This window comes from Echeneis naucrates, chromosome 2, assembly GCF_900963305.1.
Source record: "Echeneis naucrates chromosome 2, fEcheNa1.1, whole genome shotgun sequence".
In the NCBI taxonomy this organism is placed as follows: domain Eukaryota; kingdom Metazoa; phylum Chordata; class Actinopteri; order Carangiformes; family Echeneidae; genus Echeneis; species Echeneis naucrates.
In genome coordinates this window covers 4,437,426-4,460,320 of record NC_042512.1, presented here as the reverse complement: position 1 = coordinate 4,460,320, position 22,895 = coordinate 4,437,426, and the positions used below count along the sequence as shown (strand labels likewise).

General features: G+C 41.8%; 2 non-coding genes across 2 annotated transcripts; both read right to left on the bottom strand.

Annotated features, from left to right (window-relative positions):
* Positions 1–885: 885 nt before the first annotated feature.
* On the bottom strand, positions 886–956 carry trnag-gcc (transfer RNA glycine (anticodon GCC)). The gene has a single exon. It is a non-coding gene; the product is annotated as a tRNA-Gly (tRNA).
* Positions 957–22,501: 21,545 nt separating this feature from the next.
* Positions 22,502–22,575, bottom strand: trnat-cgu (transfer RNA threonine (anticodon CGU)). The gene has a single exon. It is a non-coding gene; the product is annotated as a tRNA-Thr (tRNA).
* Between the last annotated feature and the right edge of the window lie 320 nt (positions 22,576–22,895).

The window sequence follows — 22,895 nt, the reverse complement described above, 5'->3', positions numbered from 1 at the left end:
AGACAACGATTGGCTGCTAAATGAAACGGTGCACTTTAATTCACTGCATGTCTGACAGCGGCTTCAGCTAGTTAGCGCGATGCTACACTTAGCTTGTTTAGCATTTTCCGGCTGTTTATTAGATGTCTCCTGTGCGCGTGCTCCTTCCGTCTGGTCCGTTCATCAACGTTAAACATTCTACAGATCGTCCGGGAAAACACAACCGCGTAAATTGGCTCAAGTTGTTTCCACAAAACGGCCAAAACATCATTTACTCCATGCTGCCATAAACTTTCACTCTGCAAAGTTTTCCCGCCACACAAACCGATACAAACTTTTTGAGCTCACAGTCAATCTTCTTCTGGATCACTTCCGGCATTTGGTACATTCCCCTTCCGGAAGATTCTGTCGTTTGGATAATTGTTTCGCAACTTGTAAATTAGTTTTCTAAAATGTAAGTTTGTTTTGTCCGTGGGAAAAGTCTTTTTCTTGTGTCATTTTGTTGAATAAAATGTAAAATTGTTTCCCAACATGTAAATTATTTTCACGCTTTGTAAAAGTGTTTGGCACTTTGTAATTTAGTTTTTCACTTACCGGCCACCGTATCAAACAGAGCAGGAACACTAAAGTAAGGGGCGGGGGGTGAAAACGACAGGAGGGTTAAAGAGCAGATTCTCTCTGAGGGGACGGATGTTGCCACAATACACAGTGTGTGTGCCATCACATGTGGAAGATGTGTGCAGACTGAAGCCTTGGTCTGCCACCAGCTCAGAGGGGCTGCACTTCTACTGACCACCAGGGGGCTCCACTGGTTGTTTCACAAAGTCACAGTGTGTTGGAGTCTATCTGGGTATTTTCCAAGCAGCACTGTGTTTCTAACATCTGGATGTTGGTAAAAAGTTACTCTGCATTGGCCGGGAATCGAACCCGGGGCTCCCGCGTGGCAGGCGAGAATTCTACCACTGAACCACCAATGCTTGTTTAACATCTTTTACCATGACGTCATGAATCTCCAGTCATCAGCAGCCTTCAACACTTCCTGCATTTTATAACGTGGCAACTAACCCGATCAGGGAGAGTCTTCTTTTTTCTGTTTTTCTCACACAGGTTCAAACACAAGCTCCTCCTTTGTTCCTGCTGAGTGAGATGGCAACATTTTTTTTTACAAGTTTTCCAGATGATTATTGTAATTTCTGTGTTTATATACAACAATGTATTTACATTAAAGCTGATATCTTTCTATAATAATCCATCATGGACTCTTTCATATCAGTAAATCCAGCGTGTTTTAAAGAAGTTCAGAGTGTTTCAGAGTTTCTGACATGATACAGACAGACAGATCCAACAAAGTATTTAAATGAACTCAGACCAGCAGAGAGAGCACACACAAACACACACACACACACACACCGTGGACGAAGTGCGCAGCTTCGCTCAGTCTGTGATTGCAAAAATGAGCGAAAGCAGGAAAAGACGCATTTTAATAAGTAAAAGGAAGAACAAACCAACAGATTTGGTTTTAGTTCAATTCAACGCCACTTATTTGTCTAATAACTGCTGATTTGTGTTTTACTTCAGTCTTCGCAGACAAGCGTGAGCTTTTTTGCGCGCATGCGCCGTTCCGGCTGAATCTAATGTGAGTGTGACGTTTGAGTTGGTGTCGCGTGGGAGAGAGATGAAGGACAGGAAATGCCTTTGATCTCCAGTGACGTCACACAGCCTCATAGAGGTGAGTAAACAGTTGATGTTGTCAGTCAAACATTCATTCATCCTGAGTCATCTGCTTCTACCGACCTCCATTTTCATTTCCAACCACTCAGAGAGACAAGAACACACACAGACACACTCTGACTAACCAAACCATTCCAGGAACAATCAGGATGATTCTGGCTCAGGGTGTGACAGGTCCGGGGTTCAAATCCCAGATGAGCCCTTTGTCAGCTGTTGTAAGAAGTGAAAAAGCCTCCTAAATGTGGAGGGAGGCCGACTCTGTCAGAGAGCAGTGTGCATTCTAGCTTCCTTTAGCTGTCAGCCTCTGATCATCAACTCTTCAGCTTCTATGACTTCAACAATTCCTTCTGAATGCAGTCTGAGGCAGTGATTGTGAAACTTTCATTCAGACAGAGATCCCACATTCAGAAGAAAACAGCCACACACAAACAAAGTCATCATGAACAGCCTACATGGAGCCTAAATGAAAAGAAGCAGGAACTAAAGTGTGAAAATAATGATGAACAAAGTGTCACACAGAGAGGCTGCAGCCTGGTGTGGACTATAACGTCAGAAAATGGATCAGTCTGTGACACGGAGCACTAAAGTTGGAAGGCTGAGTTCAGCTTCAGCTTCTTTCATGTTCTCCCTGTGAAAGAAAGAAGGTGAACATGAGCTTGATATGAGAACACAGCAGTGTGCATCATGGTGCTCATGTTCATATAGAAAGAAGGAGGAAAAGCAGCAGCTCTGGTTTGCTGTTTCACTCCCTTTCCCTCCCCGCTATGAGCTGTCACTCACCCACAGCACATACTGTAGACTGGTTCACAGTCAGACTCATGATTCATGACTCATTGGTTCAGAGTGGAACTCATGAGTCCCAGTTCATCAGCAGCACATTCACACACTGAGCTGAGAGTCTGCTGAATGTTATTGGACTGTATTATATCACTATATCAATCAATTAACCAACCAACATAGACTTTAGTTTATTTATACAGCCCCTTTCAAACAAACAAACAAACAAAAAAAAAAACTTCCACAAAGTGCTTTACACATTAAAAAAATAATCAGGATGAGACCCCCAAACAGGCCACATCATCATCCACACACACATAAATGCACACACACACACACATTCAGATTAAAACAGGATGTTATGTTTGTCTTCTGAAAATAATTTAGTGCATTGATTAAAAATTGTCCTTTCAGAAGATGAAATACGCTGCTGCAGTGTCCTCTCTTGAGTTCTGCCCTTTCAGCATACTTTTATTTACTGACAAATTTTTTTTGCCACATGTGGAAAAAAAAGAAATATTGTAGAAAAGAAGACACATTAAAAAATATATATGCTTCATTTTGATGAATGGAAGAAAACGCAGATTTAAAAAGTGCCGACTGACAGTCACATGTTTCACAACAAAATTAAATCTTTTATAGAGTAATGCTTGTAGAAATGTCCCCAAAGCAGCCCAAACCTGGACCTAAACCCTAGTTGGAGTTTGGAGATGCTGGCTGAGAGGAGAGGAGGACTTGAGGAGTCTCTGGGATCATGGTGGACTGGACTCTGTTCTCAGACCAGTTCTGATTCCTCTGTCAGTCTCTGCTGGATGAAGCTCTCCTCTCCACCTCCCAGGAACATGGTCCAGAGTCTGGACAAGCTGCTGCTGCAACATCTGGATCATCAGGAAGCAGCTGATCCTCCATCAGCAGACACCTTCCTCTTCACCACCACCTGTGTAGAGAAGAAGAGAGCAGATCCATCAGAGTTTCAATGATGTGCGTGTGATGAAAGAAGATCAGTGATGTGCAGCTTTCAGTCAGACTGATCTCAGAGCTGTGACAGATGAACCTGATCAGAGAACAAACAGTCTCAGCTCAGATCTGACAGTTTGATGGACGAGGACCAGAATCTGAACATCTCTGAGTTCTTCAGCTGGAATCTGCTTCATTTGGTGGTCACATGATCACAACAGTCCTCTGACTGATCTGATTGGCTGACTGTTTTCTCTCTGTCTTTCTGTCTAATTCTGAAATCTGTTTCTGTTCTCCTCTCACAGCTTCACTGAGGAGTTTGAAGGTTCACAGGAAACACTGAGTCTTTGCTCTGATACTGGATTTAAACAATATTACTGAAAGGAACATGAACTGAGTCCAACTCTACTGACCTCAGAGTATCCAGTCTGAAGTCTGGACTCTTCACAAGATCAGACAGATCCTTCAGTCCTGAATCCTTCAGCTTGTTCAGACTCAGGTCCAGTTCTCTGAGATGGGAGGGGTTGGACTTCAGAGCTGAGACCAGAGAAGAACAGCTGATCTCTGAAAATCTGCAGTTCTCCAACCTGAGTAAAGAATTAAAGATGTGACTTTTGGAGACAAAGTTCCTGCTCGAAAGTGTTTCGTCATCTGTTCAGAGCACCACTGGATGATTAAATACGTCTTATAAACCCATGTGAGTTGGGCATTTTTATGAAATGACATGCAAATAAATTACTAAATGAAATGAACCACAGACTAAAATCTGCATATTAACATACAAATATACATTAATAAATTATGTCCCCTTTCAAAAATACAAGATTTGTTGATAAACTGCTTGAAATTAAAATGTCTTTTTCAATTTAATAAAAATCTGTTTTCCTAAGTTACTTTCAAACCATTTAACAGTATAAATGTTAACCTGAAGAGGATTTTCCCTCATAAATAGAAACCTGTCTGCAGGTCAGAGTCACCTCAACTGTAACATCATATTAATCTGAGAGCAGAAATAAAACATGAGTCTGACCTCAGAGTCTCCAGTCTGCAGTGAGGACTCTTCAGAAAACCACACAGATCCTTCAGTCCTGAATCCTTCAGGTCGTTCTGACTCAGGTCCAGTTTTCTGAGATGGGAGGGGTTGGACTTCAGAGCTGAGACCAGAGAAGAACAGCTGATCTCTGACAACCTGCAGCCCATCAACCTGAGTAAAGAACAAAAGATGTGACTTTAGGAGACAAAGTTCCTGCTTGAAAGTGTTCAATGTTTCATCATCTGTTCAGAGCTGAAGGTTTAGAAAGTAGAAGTTTAGAAAATGTCAAACAGCTGAACCAACAAGAAGCAGCTTCACAACAGTCAAATGCAAACAGTGAAAAGATTTTTAATTTGAAAATGAAACAACACTGATAAGAACCTGAACTGACTCAAACTGTCAACATTGTGATTTGAACACATCAGAAATAACCAAACAGCAGAGTCAGCCAAACTTTATTTCTATCTCTGATTCTGCCACATATGAACTCCTGTATAACAATCTGAGCTCTGGCAGGTAAGTCCACTCTAAAACCAGCCAAACAGTCTACAAACAAGCTGCAGAAGTTCTAGACAGAAAACCAAACTTATCATTCATGATATATTTGAAGAAATAGAGGAGAGTTGAATGTGGAAATCATATTTAAATAGGCAGAATCTATTCTGATCTATATCATCTAAATGGATTATAGGGATGGGAGGGGATATCAATCCATAGAATCCTGAGATTGATATTTACCATATCTGAGTAGATCCATGAGGCAGACGGAGAAAACATGTTTCCTGCAGCAGAGAGAGGATGGAAACGGGGCAACTGCTCCCCCAGCAGACCAGCCCTTAGAGCCAATCCTTATCTTAGTGTGGAACCAAACCACTGCAGTTGAATATTCCAAACTGAACCAATAGAGCCATGTTACGTGCCATACCGAAAGAATGTTCTCATTATGCTGAACATTGTTCCAAAACAGTGCTGGAAGTGGAGACTAATGGAGAACCAAGACAAAACACAAGTGGAGCATTTTAGGCCAAGTTGAATGTTGTTAATCTTGGGACAGTACTGCTGTCCTACACTGATCAGTATAAATGTCCTGACGTTGGACCAACACATGACATTTAACCCAGCTGTCAGTGTTTTAGCTCAGTCTGCAGGTAGAGCCCTGAACAAGTCTGAACACTGTGCTCATCTGGGAGTTCATACTTTCACTCTGTTCTATAATGTGTGTGTGTGTGTGTGTGTGTGTGTGTGTGTGTGTGTGTGTCAGACGATGCTTCTGCTGTCTGGGGATTCTGTGAATATTCTCTTTGTAATACTCAGCATCATAGAGCTATTGGTTATCTTACAGCAGTACACAAATGGACCTCAGTGTTGGCTCTTCATGGTGATTTGGGTTGGGAGCCCTCAACTATCAGACATAAGAGACAAATGCTCCAGCTCTGGAACAGATCTGTGAAGCTGCCTGATCATAGAAATACGAAAAAGATATTTCACTCTGACACTTTGCATCACCATCCCTGGGCCAGTGAGCTGAAATTAATATTCTATATGAGCAATTTATCTGATATTTTCATTAATAAATGATGTTGTGATATTACAGATAGTATCAACAAATTGTTCCTAAAGCAGAGAGATAAATGGTGTCACACCGCGGTGAGGTTGTCTCATCTTGGTTTTATTGTGTCTTGTCATTTCCTGTTTTATTTTGAAATTCCTAACTCTCCTCTCGTTTCAGAACACTTACCCTTCCTCATGTAAGCCAGTGCGTCTTCATGATTACCAATTGTCTCCACCAGTTCCCCATTTCCCCCCACAGCTCAAATAGTCTGTCTTCCCCTTGTCCTGTGCCAGTGTGTCGTCGATTCATGCCCCACACCAGCGTCACGTCCATGCCACAGTCCTCAATTCCTTGTGTAAGCTTTTAGTCCTCGATTGATTGAATTTTTGTTGTAATTCTATATCTCAATTTAGCCTTTATTCATAGCCTTTGTGTTTCCTCTGTATGAGTGACCTTTTGTTTGTAGATCCTTTTTGATAGATTCATGTTCATAGCCTTTGTGTTTTCCTCTATTAAGAGTGATTTTGAGTTTCAGTAACGTTTTATAGAAGTACCTTTTTGATCCTCCGCTTAGTAGCGTGAGTGAGTTTTCTTTTGTTTTATTAGTCAGGGTTTTCCTCCTTACGGAGTGTTTTTGTTTCCTCCTTTTTGGGTTTTCTAGTGTAGGATTATCAACCTCCTTCGGGAGTGATTTTTGTTTTCTAGTTTACTTAGAACCTAGTGACATCCCCGTAATATTAAAGTTTCATAGCCCTATTTGTTTATCACCCGGTTCTGAGATCATTGCTGCCCAGAATAAAGTCTGTGTCTTGCAAAACCTCTGCGTCTGAGTCCTACCTGAGTCCCGGCCTGACAAATGGTCTCTGGATGTTTGGAGGAAGCCAAAATGAAGATCCTATTGTCTTAATAAGAACACTTACAGTGTGGAACCTTACATTAAGAATAACTGAACTAAAAGACAAAGATCATTATGGACAGTTGTGTTCAGAACACTTAAACAATATTACTTAAAGGAACATGAACTGAGTCCAACTCTACTGACCTCAGAGTATCCAGTCTGAAGTTTGGACTCTTCACAAGATCAGACAGATCCTTCAGTCCTGAATCCTTCAGGTCGTTCTGACTCAGGTCCAGTTCTCTGAGATGGGAGGGGTTGGACTTCAGAGCTGAGACCAGAGAAGAACAGCTGATCTCTGACAAAGTGCAGCCCCACAACCTGAGTAAAGAATAAAAGATGAATTTATAGTTCTACTACCAGCCTTGCTATCACATCTCTAAGTATAACTGAACTAAAAGACAAAGCTCATTATGGACAGTTGTGTTCAGGAACACTTCCATTAGTCCCAGAAATAGGGAGCTTTAATGCCACACCTGAGGAAGACCGGATTTGTTCACTATGCAAACTGGATGAAGTAGAAAGATCCATTTTTTGTTTTGTTGTTCTGCATACGAGCACTTCAGAGGTGTTTTTGTTGGCTAAATTGATTATTATTTATGTTGATTTCTTTGATTTGGATGATTCTGAGAAACATAAGTTCCTTTTTAGCAAAGAGACTCATGTGGTAGCTGATTTTATTTCCAAGGCGGAGGAAACACAGCTAATTCTTTGATTTGGTTAATTTTTGTGTTTAAAATATGATGTAACATTATGACTTGAGAAAAGCATAATAATGTATGTGTATGTTTATATGCAGATATGAGCGTTTATGTTGTTACAACAGCCACTGTATGATTAAATACATGTCTTATAAACCCATGTGGGTTGGGCCTTTTTATGAAATGACACGCAAACAAATAAACGAAATAAACAGCAGACTAAAATCTGCATATTAACATACATTCAATAATATATGATGTCCCCTTTCAGAAATAAAAAACATTGATTGATAAACTATTTCTAATTCCAATGTCATTTTCAAATGATTAAAATTCAGTTTTCCAAAGTTATTTTCAACCATTTAACAGTTTAAATGTTTACATTTTCCCTCATAAATAGAAACCTGTCTGCAGGTCAGAGTCACCTCAACTGTAACATCATATTAATCTGAGAGCAGAAATAAAACATGAGTCTGACCTCAGAGTCTCCAGTCTACAGTGAGGACTCTTCAGAAAACCACACAGATCCTTCAGTCCTGAATCCTTCAGGTAGTTCTGACTCAGGTCCAGTTCTCTGAGATGGGAGGGGTTGGACTTCAGAGCTGAGACCAGAGAAGAACAGCTGATCTTTGACAACTTGCAGTTCTCCAACCTGAGTAAAGAATAAAAGATGTGACTTTTGGATCAAATCATCATCAATCAGAAATGTCCTCATCAATGATCAATGGTCACCATCATGTCTCAACACACATCATCCAACAACAGCACAACATTCAAACTACAGCAGGTCCAGTCAGTGAACTGACCTCAGAGTCTCCAGTCCACAGTTTGGACTCTCCAGTCCAGCACACACCAGCTTCAGTCCTGAATCCTTTATTTGGTTCTGACTCAGGTCCAGGTCTCTCAGATGGGAGGGGTTGGACTTTAGAGCTGAGGCCACAAAGTCACACTCAGTCTCTAAGAGTCCACAACCAACAAGTCTGTGATGACACATATTACACAATATGTCACTGTGACAGAGGAAACTACATATTCATCTGGAGGGTTTGAGGACTAAAGACTCTGAGACTTCAGTCTCTCTCTCACACCGTCAGAGTTTCAATCATTTTTCCAGTGAAGAGACAAAATGTGGTCAGTTGGTCTTCCATCAGGTCCTCAGTCTGTCAGGGACCTGATCCAGGTCTGTCTCCTCTGAGGGACCATGAGGCCATGTTGACCTGAAAACATTTCACTGTCTACTGTTTTGATTTTCACTGAGTTGAGATCAGTGAACAGTGAAGCTGTGAAGATGATCAGTCACTGATACCTGCTGATGTCATCAGTCTTCAGGATTTCCACTAGAAACACAACTAAGTGAATATTTATCTCTGGCAGCATTTGAATCATCTGAAAACAAACAGCTGACAGTGAAAAACCATCTGAATCAGATTTGATTTAAAGACATCTTCACTAAGAAGGATGGATGAGAATGAGAGTGGACTCACCGAGCCTTCCTGCAGTTCCTCACAGCTGGGATCAGTCTCCGTTGTCCCTCCTTTGATGTCTTGTACTTCTTCAGGTCAAACTCATCCAGAACATCCTCTGACATCTGTAGCATGTAGGCCAGACCTGAGCAGTGGATCAGGGTGAGTTCCTTCTCTGATCTGGTGTTTGACTTGAGGAACTCCTGGATCTCCTGATGAAGTAAGTGATCCTTCAGCTCCATCAGACAGTGGAAGATGTTGATGTTTCTGTCAGGGGAGATTTTCATCTTCCTCATCTTTTTCAGGTTGTTGATGGCTCTCTGGATGGTCTCTGGTTTGGTTTCTGTCTGACCCAGCAGACGTCCTAAGAGTCTCTGGTTGGACTGCAGAGAGAGACCATGAAGGAAGCGGACAAACAGGTCCAAGTGACCATTTTTATTTCTGAGGGATTTCTCCAGGACTGCCATCAGAAAGTCCTCCAGGGCTGAATCTTGGTGTTTTCTTCCCAGGAAGTTGTCCAGGACCTCCTTGTTCCTGTTGGTGTGACAGTGGAACATGTAGACTGCAGCCAGAAACTCCTGAACACTCAGATGAACAAAGCAGTAGACTGTTTTCTGGAAGATCACACTCTCTGCTTTGAAGATCTCAGTACAGAGTCCTGAGTACACCGAGGCCTCTGTGACATCAAGACCACACTGCTCCAGGTCTTCTTGGTAGAACATGATGTTCCCTTTCTCCAGATGTTCAAACGCCACCCTCCCCAGCTTCAGAAGAACTTCTCTGTCAGCCTCCATCAGCTCCTGTGGACTTGTCTCATGTCCCTCATGGTACTTGATCCTCTTCCTCCTGGTCTGGACCAGCAGGAAGTGTGAGTACAGGTCAGTCATGGTCTGGGGCAGCTCTCCTTGCTGGTCTGTAGTCAACATGTGCTCCAGAACTGTAGCGATGATCCAGCAGAAAACTGGGACTTGACACATGATGTGAAGGCTCTTGGACTTCTTGATGTGTGAGATGATTCTGTTGGACAGCTCTTCATCCCTGGACCTCCTCCTGAAGTACTCCTCCTGCTGGGCGTCAATGAAGCCTCGGACTTCTGTTAGCCTGTCAACACATGAAGGAGGGATCTGACTGGCTGCTGCAGGTCTGGAAGTGATCCAGACCAGAGCCGAGGGAAGCAGATTCCCCTGGATGAGGTTTGTCAGCAGCAGGTGGACCGATGACTCCTGTGTGACGTCAGACACGACCTCCCTGTTGGTGAAGTCCAGTGAAAGTCTGCTTTCATCCAGGCCGTCCAGGATGAACAGAACTTTACAGGCAGCCAGCTGCTGTGCTGTGACCTTCTGTAATGTTGGATGGAAAACATGAAGCAGCCTGAGAAGACTGTACTGCTGATCTCTGATCAGGTTCAGCTCCCTGAACGAAAGCAGAACCAGCAGACTGACATCCTGGTTCTCCAAGCCCTCTGCCCAGTCCAGACTGAACTTCTGCACAGAGAAAGTTTTTCCAACTCCAGCGACGCCGTTGGTCAGAACCAGTCTGATGGGCCTCTGCTGGTCAGGTGAGACTTTAAAGATGTGGTGACATTTGATTGGAGCATCATGGAGGCTCTTCTTCTTAGAAGTTGTCTCCAGCTGCCTCACCTCATGTTGGGTATTAACCTCTTCACTCTGTCCCTCTGTGATGTAGAGCTCAGTGTAGATCCTGTTGAGGAGGGTTCCACTTCCTGTTCCTTCAGCCTGATGTTGACATCTGGTCCTCAGACTGATCTTATGTTGATCTAAAACCTCCTGTAGAACACGATCTGCTGACAGAGAAGAGACAACGTCAGACTGAAGACAGAGAGTCTGAGGATCTGATGGAAAACTAAAGACGTCAGTCAGAAGTTCAGTCTCACTCTGTTCAGGGCTGGTCTGTAGACCTGGTCTGGTTCTGGATCTTTGTCCACACTGGGGACAGGAGGAGTCTCCTGAAGAAGCAGACTGGTCCCAGTGTGAGGTGCAGCACTGTCTGCAGACCCAGTGTCCACAGCTGGTGGAGACTGGATCCTTCAGGACGTCCTGACACAGAGCACAGTGGGACGGCTGCTCCTCTTCAGAGACATGTCTTTTCCCCTTCCTGTCTCTGTGAAAACATTTCTTTATAACTGACATGATCTGACTGATGTAATAAAATGTTTGGGCAGAAAGAAAAAAAAACATCAGTAGTTTCTAGTGATAAAACCCAGAAGATCCATCTCAGTGTCTTCCTGTATCTGCACTAATGATTCAGGATCATTCATATTAATCTATGAACAGTCTCTTACTTTGTCCCTGAGGGTCCAGGTTCATTACAGAAGTATGGAGGAAAAAACTCTTTGGACCAGTCAGACTTCAGAGACAGACAGATTGATCCTCGAGATTCTGATCTGGCCTCCTCTTCCTCATCACAGTCCATCATCTTCAGGACGGAGTCAGTCTGAGAGGGAAACACTTCCTGACTGACAGAGGACAAAGAAGAAACAGGACAAACGGTTTGTTCCAAAGCTACACATCAAAAAATACCAGGCAAATCCAAACACACAGAGTACATCATCTTCGTGACAGAATCGGCCTAGAGAGAAACTGGCAGAAGACCAGAATCTCTGTCACACACCAACACACACAGAAAAATAAAGTCCCGGTCAGGTTTGTTGGTTTCATTATAGGTTTCATGTGTATTATCCATCATCACATTGAGTCAAACTGTTGATGGGGAGAACAGGAAGTAATTCACTTCACTGTGTGTCCTCATTTTGTCTCAGTGTCTTTTTGTGGACAGAGCTTCATTCAGACTCTTCTTCCTCCACAGTGGACAGAACATGTAACTGACAGGGATGGGAAATATTTCTAATACATGTATTTTAAATACAAACACTATTTTTTAACTTGTATTTGGAGATATTTCAGTGTTGTGCATTTTTGTATTTTCAAAATACAGTAAAATTATTTTTTGTGAAACACTGTGATGAAATTATCAATGTATTTATCTTTCTATCTATCTATAAAGAACGACATTTCTGTTTGTCTGTCTGTGGCCCCCTTGTACTCTTGCACTCTTTCACACTACGGGCACGCACACTTCATGTACTCATCACAACACAAAATGCACGGTGCTGCAGATTAGACTGAGTCCTGGGTATTTGGTGTTTTGTCCGGACCTTTCAAGGAAGTTGTTTCACAGCAAGGTGAGCAACCAAATTAGATTTAATTTTAATCTAAATTAATGCATAAATTCTTTATTTTTTCCTGTACTACCATTAAAACTGCTACACAGCTGCAAATGTGTCAAGAGTCCAACATACAAGCTTACACCAGTTTAACTGTCACAATTAATCTAAATTTGGTAACACATTTATTTTCAACCATGAATCCTTTAGCATTTTTCTGTTCAGTCTAACATTCTGAGCTTTTTGTTTTTTTTCATAACCTAACTCTCAACAATCTCTATGATTTTTGCCAGCGCACAAAGAAACACGTTTTTGTCATTGTCAGTTTGTCAGTTCTTGTCATGTTACACAGCTTCTTTTTGTTTCATGTAGCCTACATAGGAGTTTTGTATCTCAATATCAATGTCTGTGCTGCTGCTCTTCTCCGTCACCTGTAGTAGGTTAGTTCTGGCTCATAATGTTGGCCATTTTAATCTATTTTCTGAGGAATGTACCCACATAATGTTCTGCTGTTGACTGTATTTAGGCTACAAAAAGGTACAAGCATGCAACATGCCTCAAATTCGTTCTCCCTCAGATTTGGATAAAGAACATGATTGGAGGGAGAGTCAGGAGTAGCAGAGACCAGTGAGGAGAGATGAGTGAGAAAATGGAAGGTGATGAGGAGAGCAGGTAAGACAGTTAAACTGGTGTAAGCTTGTATGTTGGACTCTTGACACATTTGCAGCTGTGTAGCAGTTTTAATGGTAGTACAGGAAAAAATAAAGAATTTATGCATGCTGATTCTAAATATTTTGTTTACTAAGCCTCAGGAATTATGAACTTTGAGTCAGCTATTTATCAATATACATAGCAAATACACTACAGATGAAGAGTGTAGAAAAATATTATATATAAAATATGATATTTCCATAAAACCTCCGAGGTTGATCACTTACAGCAAGATTATATTTGTGTGGGCTTATTGTTTGGGTTAAATATGTCAATTATGCAGTAGGGAGAGTCATGTTTAAAATTCATGTTATATTTAGTTTTGAGGAGTCAGAGTTCAATGTATTAACAGATTACTATTATCACACCATGAAAAGGAAACAGCTCTTTTCTCATATTCTGATCCAGAAAACTTTTTTCTCAGTACCTGATAGGAAACCAATACTTGCTTGTATTTGGTAAAATATTCAGAATATGGGACTGTCTTTCTTATTTTTGCATTTACATTGACAGAGGTTGTGCAAACACCAGTTTCAGGTGGATACAAAATCATACAATTGTGATGCATCTCACCATAAGTTTGCTCGTGATGGTGTTTAATAACTGAAAAGGTTAAAATGCCAGCTAGTTTAAATTTCTAAATAAATCATCCATTTGGATTGTTTGAGTTATTGTTATTGTTGACTCGTTTGGTGCAGCAGAACGGTAAAAACAGGAAAGCACTCACAAGCAGTACTCGCTGGTGATAAAACCCTGAAGATCCATCTCAGTGTCTTACTGAATCTGCACTAATGATTCAGGATCATTAATATTAATATATGAACAGATTTTATTCTCATCTTCACAGACTCTTACTTTGTCTCTGAGGATCCAGGTTCATCACTGAAGTCTGGAGGATGATCTCTGGACCAGTCAGACTTCAGAGACAGACAGGTTGATCCTGGAGACTCTGGTCTGGCCTCCTCTTCCTCATCACAGTCCATCATCTTCAGGACGGAGTCGGTCTGAGAGGGAAACACTTTCTGACTGACAGAAGACAAAGAAGAAACAGGACAAACGGTTTCTTCCAAAGCTACACATCTAAAAATACCAGGCAAATCCAAACACACACAGACCTTCATCTTCAGGACGGAGTCAGACAGAAAAATAAAGTCCCATTCAGGTTTGTAGGTTTCATTATAGGTTTCATGTGTATTATCCAGTGCGTCATCACATTGAGTGACACTATCAATGGGGGAACAGGAAGTACCTCACTTCACTGTGTCCTCATTTTGTCTCGGTGTCCTTTTGTGGACAGAGCTTCATTCAGACTCTTCTTCCTCCACAGAACACTAACTCAGCTAACGTCACTGATTAGATCTGAACACGTCACAGCTTCAATCAGACTGAGTCACCTGATTGGTTTGAGTTGACAGGGGGGAGCTTTGAGACTTTGGAGCTGTACTCAGCCTGTTTTACTGTGTGTGACTAACAGCCATCACTTTTGTGAATTTCTGACTTTTAATGGTGCCAAGAAGAAAGATTTCCCAAGTGTGGGAATCTTTGAATTGTTGCCATTAGATAAAAAATAAGTTGACCCAGCGTTTATTTAAATAAAATACAGTACCACATCATCCAGGGGTGCCTTTCATAACGACAGCAAACAAAAAGAAGGTAAGATGAATATTATGAGGGCAATAACACGACAAAGATAGGCCCATCTGCTGTGGAAAAATTACTAGTCCTGAATAAAAACACGAGTTAGATAAGCACACACCTCCAGTACACCAAGCACATTACCAAAGAAAAATATCCAGGTAACCAAACAGAGGGTACCAAGTCAGTCACCCCTACTGCCTCGCTGCATTATGTAAATATTTTCCCTGTCCAGTCTGTCAGTTAGAATCAATTATAACAAACCTATTTCAAAATACAGTTTTTTTGCCTTATTTTATGCTTCACACATGAAGATAAAGCTCAACTAAAAATTGGAAAGGTGTCTGTTGCCCTAATCTTTTTTTTTTTGGGTTGGGCCTCCTGTTAAACTGTGGAATCCAGAGAAATGTGTGAAAAACTGGATTCTCAAAAGAAGATAAGCTGATCACACAGCCTGTCCAAAAAGAAGAAAAAAAAAAACAAAAAAAAACATGACAATCAACCCGGAGTACCAGTCAATATGGGAGCAATTTTGACTGCATGCCACTGTATCAGCGTAGCCACATTATTCTTTGGTTGTTATTATGTTTTATATTACAGAGGTTGTGATTTTTGTTCATAGTTCAAGCCATTTTGGTGTGTTTAAAATATGATCAGTTTTTGACTTTCCATTTTTATTTTTTAATTCAAATTGTGAAAAGCACGGCTGAGTTTCATATTGTGGTGTTCAGCAATGTTTGTATATATCAGTTAGATGGACCAAAACAAAACCATTAAATGTAAAGCCGGCAAGTAGTGTGATACTTGGAACGACAGTAAGCACGTTTACTTGACACCTAAAAAACTACAGCGTCTGTCTGACCAAAACTGGACTTTTAAAGTACATGTAAACACATTAACTCGGCTGAAATGAAGCTGAAAATAGTCGGACTAACACACCCAGATAATGTGATTGAAGGTTAAGCTACTGCTGCATGTATATGGACCATCGGACTGGAGCTGGAGGAGGTGATCTGCACAGGTGCTTAAGTTTCACACCAAGCTATGACCTGGAAGTTGAATGGCATTGAAGACACAAAAAGAAACTTAGGAGGTCACACAAAGCAGCCGGCTAACATGGCGAAGTAATGTACACATTTACAAGGTGGCTGTCCATTGTCGTGCCAGTTTACCTCTGAGCTGCTAACTTGCTAGCTCACCGATCTTTGCTTCTTTCCACCTCTGTTGTGGTCTGTGAGGTCATAGCTCAGTTGGAAGTTACCCATTACCCCCAAGCTGAAAGAGTGCACATATCGTAGCGGAGGCGACACGATTTCAACAAATAAATCGTTTTCAATCCTGTGCATTTATACTGGGACCAGGACAGAAGTCAGATGAGATGGCTTTATCGAGCTATAACCACAGCTTGACTTAACTGTGTAAACGTGCTTACTAACACCATTGAATCCGAACATGGTGAGTAATTTTTCTTTGTAGCAGTGGAGAGAGAGTGGAGAGCCTTTTTAATGTGGCTCTCCACCAGCATTAGCTGCAGTCATGTCATCATTTGGAGGAGTGATGGCCTATTTCAATGACAAAAAAAAAGCAAGGATCAACAGAAAACACAACGCTACTGTCAATAAATTATGTAAATTAAGCGATGATGCCATTTTGCAACTTTTAAGACATCCAATAGCTACTTTCCTTCCTGAGGCGTTGGCAACACTATAGTAACAATATAACAAGAAATTTCTCCAAACCAGAATGTGATCGGGGTGACTTTTGAACACTGGAAATAAATCACAAACTCATCCTGACAGCAGCCCCCTGAAGCACTCTCAAAGTTTCTGCAAAGGAATTTTCTAGTTGAAAAGTCCAAGACGAATAATAATAATAATAATATTAATCATAATATCTCCACATGCTGGTTGACCTCTCTATTAAAACAAACTAACAAACCAGCAGCAGCAAACGTTCAGCAGTAAACAATGTAAGTGACATTGAAAGTGAATAATGAAGAAACATTACATTTTACATATCTGAAAGCAGCCAATCAGCATCCAGAAAAGTTCTCCTGTGCAGTCAAACAGTGAAACAACACAATGTGATCACAGTGATCCTGTTCACACATTTACAGATTCTCACCTGCTGAACTCACTTCAGGGAGACTTTCTGACACTTTCCAGCTTCATGTGAAGAGAAGAAGCTGCTTGTTCTCCCTCATCAGTCCTGGTGTCTGTTTGAGCTGAGGAAAAGTTACACCCTCATAACTTCAGAGTCCAAAGTATGACACAACATCAGATTTAAAACTGCTCCAACCTGTTTTTGAAACCGCTGTAAAAAGGCTAAATGACTCCAGACTATGTGGAATATGGCCCGGGATTGAATAAAGAATAAAGAATAATGCCTTACATCCTTACATGTAATTTATTGATCCCAGAGTAGGAAATTCTCATGTCACAGCAGCAAGACTCGCTGTACAGTATGTAACAGGATACTAATAATAACAAAATATCAAATATATACAATATAATAAAAACTATAAACATACAATAACTACACAAACTATAAGAATACAATGACACATAAGGTGCTATAAGTAGCAGTTTGTTTTGTTTTTATATATCAGAGATGTGACTTTTCTCTGTCAGACAGATGAGAGTTATTGTACAGTGTGAGGGAATGTGGCAGGAATGATTTCCTGTATCTGCCTCTTCGACAGCGGAGCTCTAACAGTCTGTTGCTTATGTGTTGGTTATGTGTCAGGTTAAGAGGTCAGACACAGAGAGGATCAAATCCAGACAAACAGTCTGGAAATGAACATGAGACGCTAAAGATAATCTATCAGAAAATGAGTGGAATGAGATTGTAGAACTGATTAGGTGGGTGCAGCAGGTGAGTGGAAAATTGCTGGCAGGTTGGAGTGGGCGGATCGATCCACATATCAACAGTATTGATACCAAGGTCAGCATCAGTATTGGATCAATACTAGTGTGATGAATTTGATGTTTTTCTTGCAGTCTCTCTTTTATACATACAAGTCATACAACGCATGACTTGAATTTCCTCACAGAGAGTGTGTGAGTGCAGCTTCTCTCTCAGTCCTAATGTGCATACAACGCTCCTCCCTCACTCCACTCAGGCTCACTTGGCCCGCCACAACTCTGCAAGTTTTGCTGGGTCAGAGACAGGTATGATCAAAACAAGGCACACCGTGCATAAATGAATGCAACAAACACGAGATATAATCTGTCAGAAAATGAGTGGAATGAGATGGTTGCACTGATTAGGTGGGTGCAGCAGACGGGTAGAGCTGGGCAGGTGAGAAAAGAAGAAAACCAGTGCAGTGTGACGTCTTTGTGTTGATTCTATCATAGCGTACATTTATGACCTTTCCCATAGCAGAACTAACACAGACTAACAGCTTTCAGTTCATGATACGCAGACAACAAACAATACGAAAAGAACGTTTTAATACCATTAACGAAATTAAATTGAAACAACTAACAGCAGGTGGTATAAATAAACCCACTGGCTTGACATGGCTTGATTCTGGAGCGTCCTCTGCAACCAGACCAGTTCAGCCACACTGACAGTTTTGTGACCGTTTTTGGGAGGAGGGAGAGGACGGAGCTCAGAGCAGTACCTGCTGCTGCTCCTGCTGCTGACTGACAACTGCAGAACGACGTGTACTTTGAGTTTGATTCCCAGCCAATGCAATGTTACTTTGTACTCCAACTTTTTAAAACAGAGCTGCTCTACATGAAAAGCAGCACTGACAGGTCTCCTCCATCTCACTCTTACTTAAGCTGACTTCCAGGCCTAGATGTTGCAGTCTCATTATATGAAAGCTGTGAGTTTGACCCTCACATGGGGTTCACCTGTGCTCATCTGTTCCCCTCACAAAGGAAAAGTACCCGGAAGGGACCAGCTTTATTTAAGAGCACAAACAACTAACCCTAACCCAACTAAATAAAATGTACAGCAACCTAAGAAAACTAAAAAAAGAATAACTCACATACCTGCATTGTGGAGAAGAAACATTCACAGGTGTTGACAGGTTTTTCTCCGACATGCCCTCTGTGCTCTGTAACACCATGAACACAGTCACTACATGGCTCCTGTTAGCATCCAGTCTCAATAGCACACTCTGGCGTTATAAGCTAAGTAGCAGCCGAGCAACTCATGCTTCTCCACTTCTCCTCTAATTGGCGAGATTATGCATGAAAATAACAAAATATATAGTTTTACAACTTAACTCTGTGATTACACCATATTTGTAAGTATTTTTAACTAACTTAGTTCAATTTGCACAACAAAAACGATTAAAAAAAATACAAAGAGCATCAGAAATGCGTAATTTTCTGGAAGGAGAGTCGCGAGCAAGAGGAAGTAATATGCAGCGCAAGACGGTGGAGATTACAAAATAAAATATACATTCTACTTCCGGTGCTTCGCAGACCTCCCTCCCGGCATTTGTGTATGTTTTAAACCTGAACATCAACATCTGTAACTGTAAATTCCTTCCTACAATATTAACACTCAAAAGAATAAAAGAAAGCATGACAAAAAAAATACTGTCCTTCAAAATAAGAGTGTGCGCTTCACTGCCATGTTGTTTGTCTCTGAAACCACGTCTGTGTCGGTCAACACGTGTGCTCCTCACAGTTGTGTGTCACTTCCTCAAAGGTTTGAAGTGATGTGTGAGTCTGAAGCGCTGCTGCCTTTTGTGACGTCACTGCCATAAAGGCTAAAAGCCCGATCAGGAAGTGTGTCCCTCGCCGGGTGCGGTGGCGCGCGCCTGTAATCCAAGTTACCGGGAGGCTGAGGCTGGAGGAGCGTTTGAGCTCAGGAGCTCTGGGCTGCAGCGGACTATGTCGATCGGGTGTCCGCACTAAGTTCGGTATCGATATGGTGCTCCGGGGGGAGCCCGGGATCACCAGGTCGTCTAAGGAGGGGTGCACCGGCCCAGGTCGGACACGGAGCAGGTCAAAGCCCCCGTGAATAGACGCTGTAGTTCAGCCTGAGTAAGACAGCGGGACCCAGTCTTTACGCTGCCACTATATATATGTATATATACACACACACAACACGGCCTCATCCTTTATTCACACTGAAATCCTCCACAAACTGAAGGACTCTCCACCTGAAGCAGAGGACCAGACATCAACAAAAGAACAGTCTGTGATCTGACTTCATTCATTTTAACATTAGAAAAAAGCTGCAGCTGCCACCAGATCAGGAATATTAAAATGAACAGATTAAAATAGAATTCATATGTGTTTTATATTTTACTAACTGTAGCAGTGAGCAATAAAGGCATAAACAACAAAATAAAGGAATATTATGTTGCTGAATGACAATGTGGTGTGCAAAACCATGGACACTATCAACATTTCCTCCTTCCAGGGCTTGTTGGTGTACAGGTATGATTCTCACTCAGAGTGCAAGAGTTCCCAGTTTCAAATCCTGGACGAGCCCCTCATATGACATTTGCTTTAACTCTTTATGAATGTCTTCTTCTATGGCAGATACAGTTTTCCAGCCCATTAATGTTGTTCACCCCTCTCCCCTCGTTTATCGTTGTTCTTTATTGCTCAATCATTTCTGACAAGGATTAATTTTCAAGTCCCACCTGCCCCCCACAAAATGCCAATGAAATACACCAACCTTGCAATTTTCAAATGTAATGAAGAAACATGATGTTCTATCTGTCACCAACTTAAGTGGTCCGTGTCATAAAGTTTTTTATCTGTTCTGATGACGATTGGAAATGTCTGTCTATTGTTTATCACTTGTTAGGATCCCCGTTAGCTGTCACTGAGGCAGCAGCTACTCTTCCTGGGGTCCAAATGAAAATGCACATCTGCAGTCAAACAGGTTCAGGTAGATGCAGAGTCCAACATTAAAACAAACCACAACAACAACCTCAGCTGCAGTATACACATTACACTTCCATTACCAGATCCTCTGTATATACATGTACTTCAGAGTGGTTCTGTGGCTTAGCTGATCAAAGTGTCTGTCTAGTATACAAGAGGTCCTGGGTTCAAATCCCAGCAGTACCTTGCTTTAGAATGTGACACATTGTTGATATAACAAGCTGGCAGCTGAACCTTTTCTTGCCTGGACAAGCACTGAGCGAGGTGTCGTATTCCACCCTGAACAGTAAATGTTTCAGCTGTGTGCTGTACCTATGATACTTACATTGAGGTAACTCATCTGTACATGTGAGCCATGAAAGCCAGCCCGTACTTTGGCCTGTGAGCTGTGAAGCATCGGACACAAAGACACACAAAGACAACACATGATGCCCTGAGAGACGATACCTGAGCAGGAGAACTAGTCACTGCATGTACAGCTGCTTCTTATCTGGAGTTTTTTTCTGTCATCTATAATAAAGTAGAAAAGAGACACAGCTCCACAGTAACAGAGGTGTGCTGCTGTAACGCTGAGTGCTGGATTCATGTTCAGTTTATGGTTTTAGGCTGTAACAGGAACTGGTCATCATGTCTCTGTGGCGCAATCGGTCAGCGCGTTCGGCTGTTAACTGACAGGATGGTGGTTGGAGCCCACCCAGGGACGTGTTTTGTTTAATTCACTGGTATTATAGTTCACACATGGAAGACCGGAGGATTTTTACGTTGATGCTCAGTTATCTCCATCTAGTGGACAGATGGTAGAAGTTGATTCCTGAAAAGAGGAAGTGACTTTTCCTCAGATCAAACTGTTGAAGGAGAACGAGCAACTTCTTCTCTTCACATGTTTCCTCACTGACTCAAATAGATGCAGAATGTCATTTATCACTTTCTCCAGTAATGTGTACAGTTGTCACTGTGCTGCTCCTGACTCAGTGATGCTGTTGGATGCTTATAGGGCCGCCGTTCTTAAAGTGTGGGCTCTATAATAAGCTATAATTATCCTAAATGTTGCTCCTTTTGTGTCTCACAGAGATCCTGCCTGTTTGGGAGAGCGTTACATTAAAGATTTAAAGGTCCCTGTTTCAATCCTGGGTTTCAGCAGCTGTTGTGGGTCCTTCAAATGAGCTATTTCAGCACAGCACACAGTAGAAATGACTTCTCATTATTGCTTCTATGACCTGGATGTGGAACTAAAGGTGTGTCCCTATCACCGGCCTTGATAATGATAACTGAGCACCAGTGAGTGCTCTCCTCCTCTTAGATGAGTCCTAACAACAGCACTCAGCTGTGTCTCTCCCCAAATGGGAAACTTGGTCCATAAGAGGAAGTAAACGTTGTTGGCAGAATTCAAACCTGCGCGGGGAAACCCCAATGGATTTCTAGTCCATCGCATTAACCACTCGGCCACAACAACCACAGGTAGGAAAGCTCCCGTGACTCAACATTTTCCAGCCTGGATAGTTTCCTCCTCAAAGGACAGGGCACCTTCTTGTTGTGATTGATGCCCACATTCTCCACAAGACTTCAGCTCTTTGGAGATACAGCAACAAGTGAACTAAACACAGCAGGCCTCTGGGTGGGCTTTGGAGGCTTTTGGTAAACAGAAGCAGGACTGTTGTTGTGTACGGAGCTTTGACTGTTACCAAACTGTTACCTTAACAGGTGAAGGTTCATTCTGATGGAATGAACTGTTTCTACACAAGCTGCATGAATGTGACACAGAGCTCATGTTTAAAGTTTTTTTCTTCAGTACTCTTATTGTGTATGGAGCTCTGACTGTTGACATAAGTGCAGGTGACCTAAATTCAGCAGCATCATCAATGTCCTCATCTCATCCAAAAGGCTTCATCAGACAGATCGGTGTTGCAGGAGCTATCTGGTTAGCTAATGCTGCCAGCCCATGCAGGGGATGTAGCTGACTGGTAGAACGTGCACTTCCCATGTATCAGTGTTTCCTATCTACAACATGTTACGTTATGACTGAGGTACTGCTGGGATTTGAACCCAGGATCTCCTGTTTACGAGACAGGCACTTTGACCAGCTAAGCCACAGCACCACTCTGATGTACATGTATATGCAGAGGATCAGATTGATCATACACTACAACATCTCACATCCACAGCACTCTACTCAACTGTTCTTAAACAACATTTAGTAGACATGATTAACAGAGTCCTCCTTGGAAACTTAAGTTTGTTGCATCTAACTCAGCCTGTACAGAAGATTCAGTAACAGCTGAGTTATCTTTAGTCCAACAACTGCTGTCCATTTCTACCACAGGGAGCCACAGGCTTTAGAGTTTTCAGTCCTAACCCTTGATTGTCAAGCAATCATATTCCCATTTTATGCAGATTTTTCATCCACAACACACACACA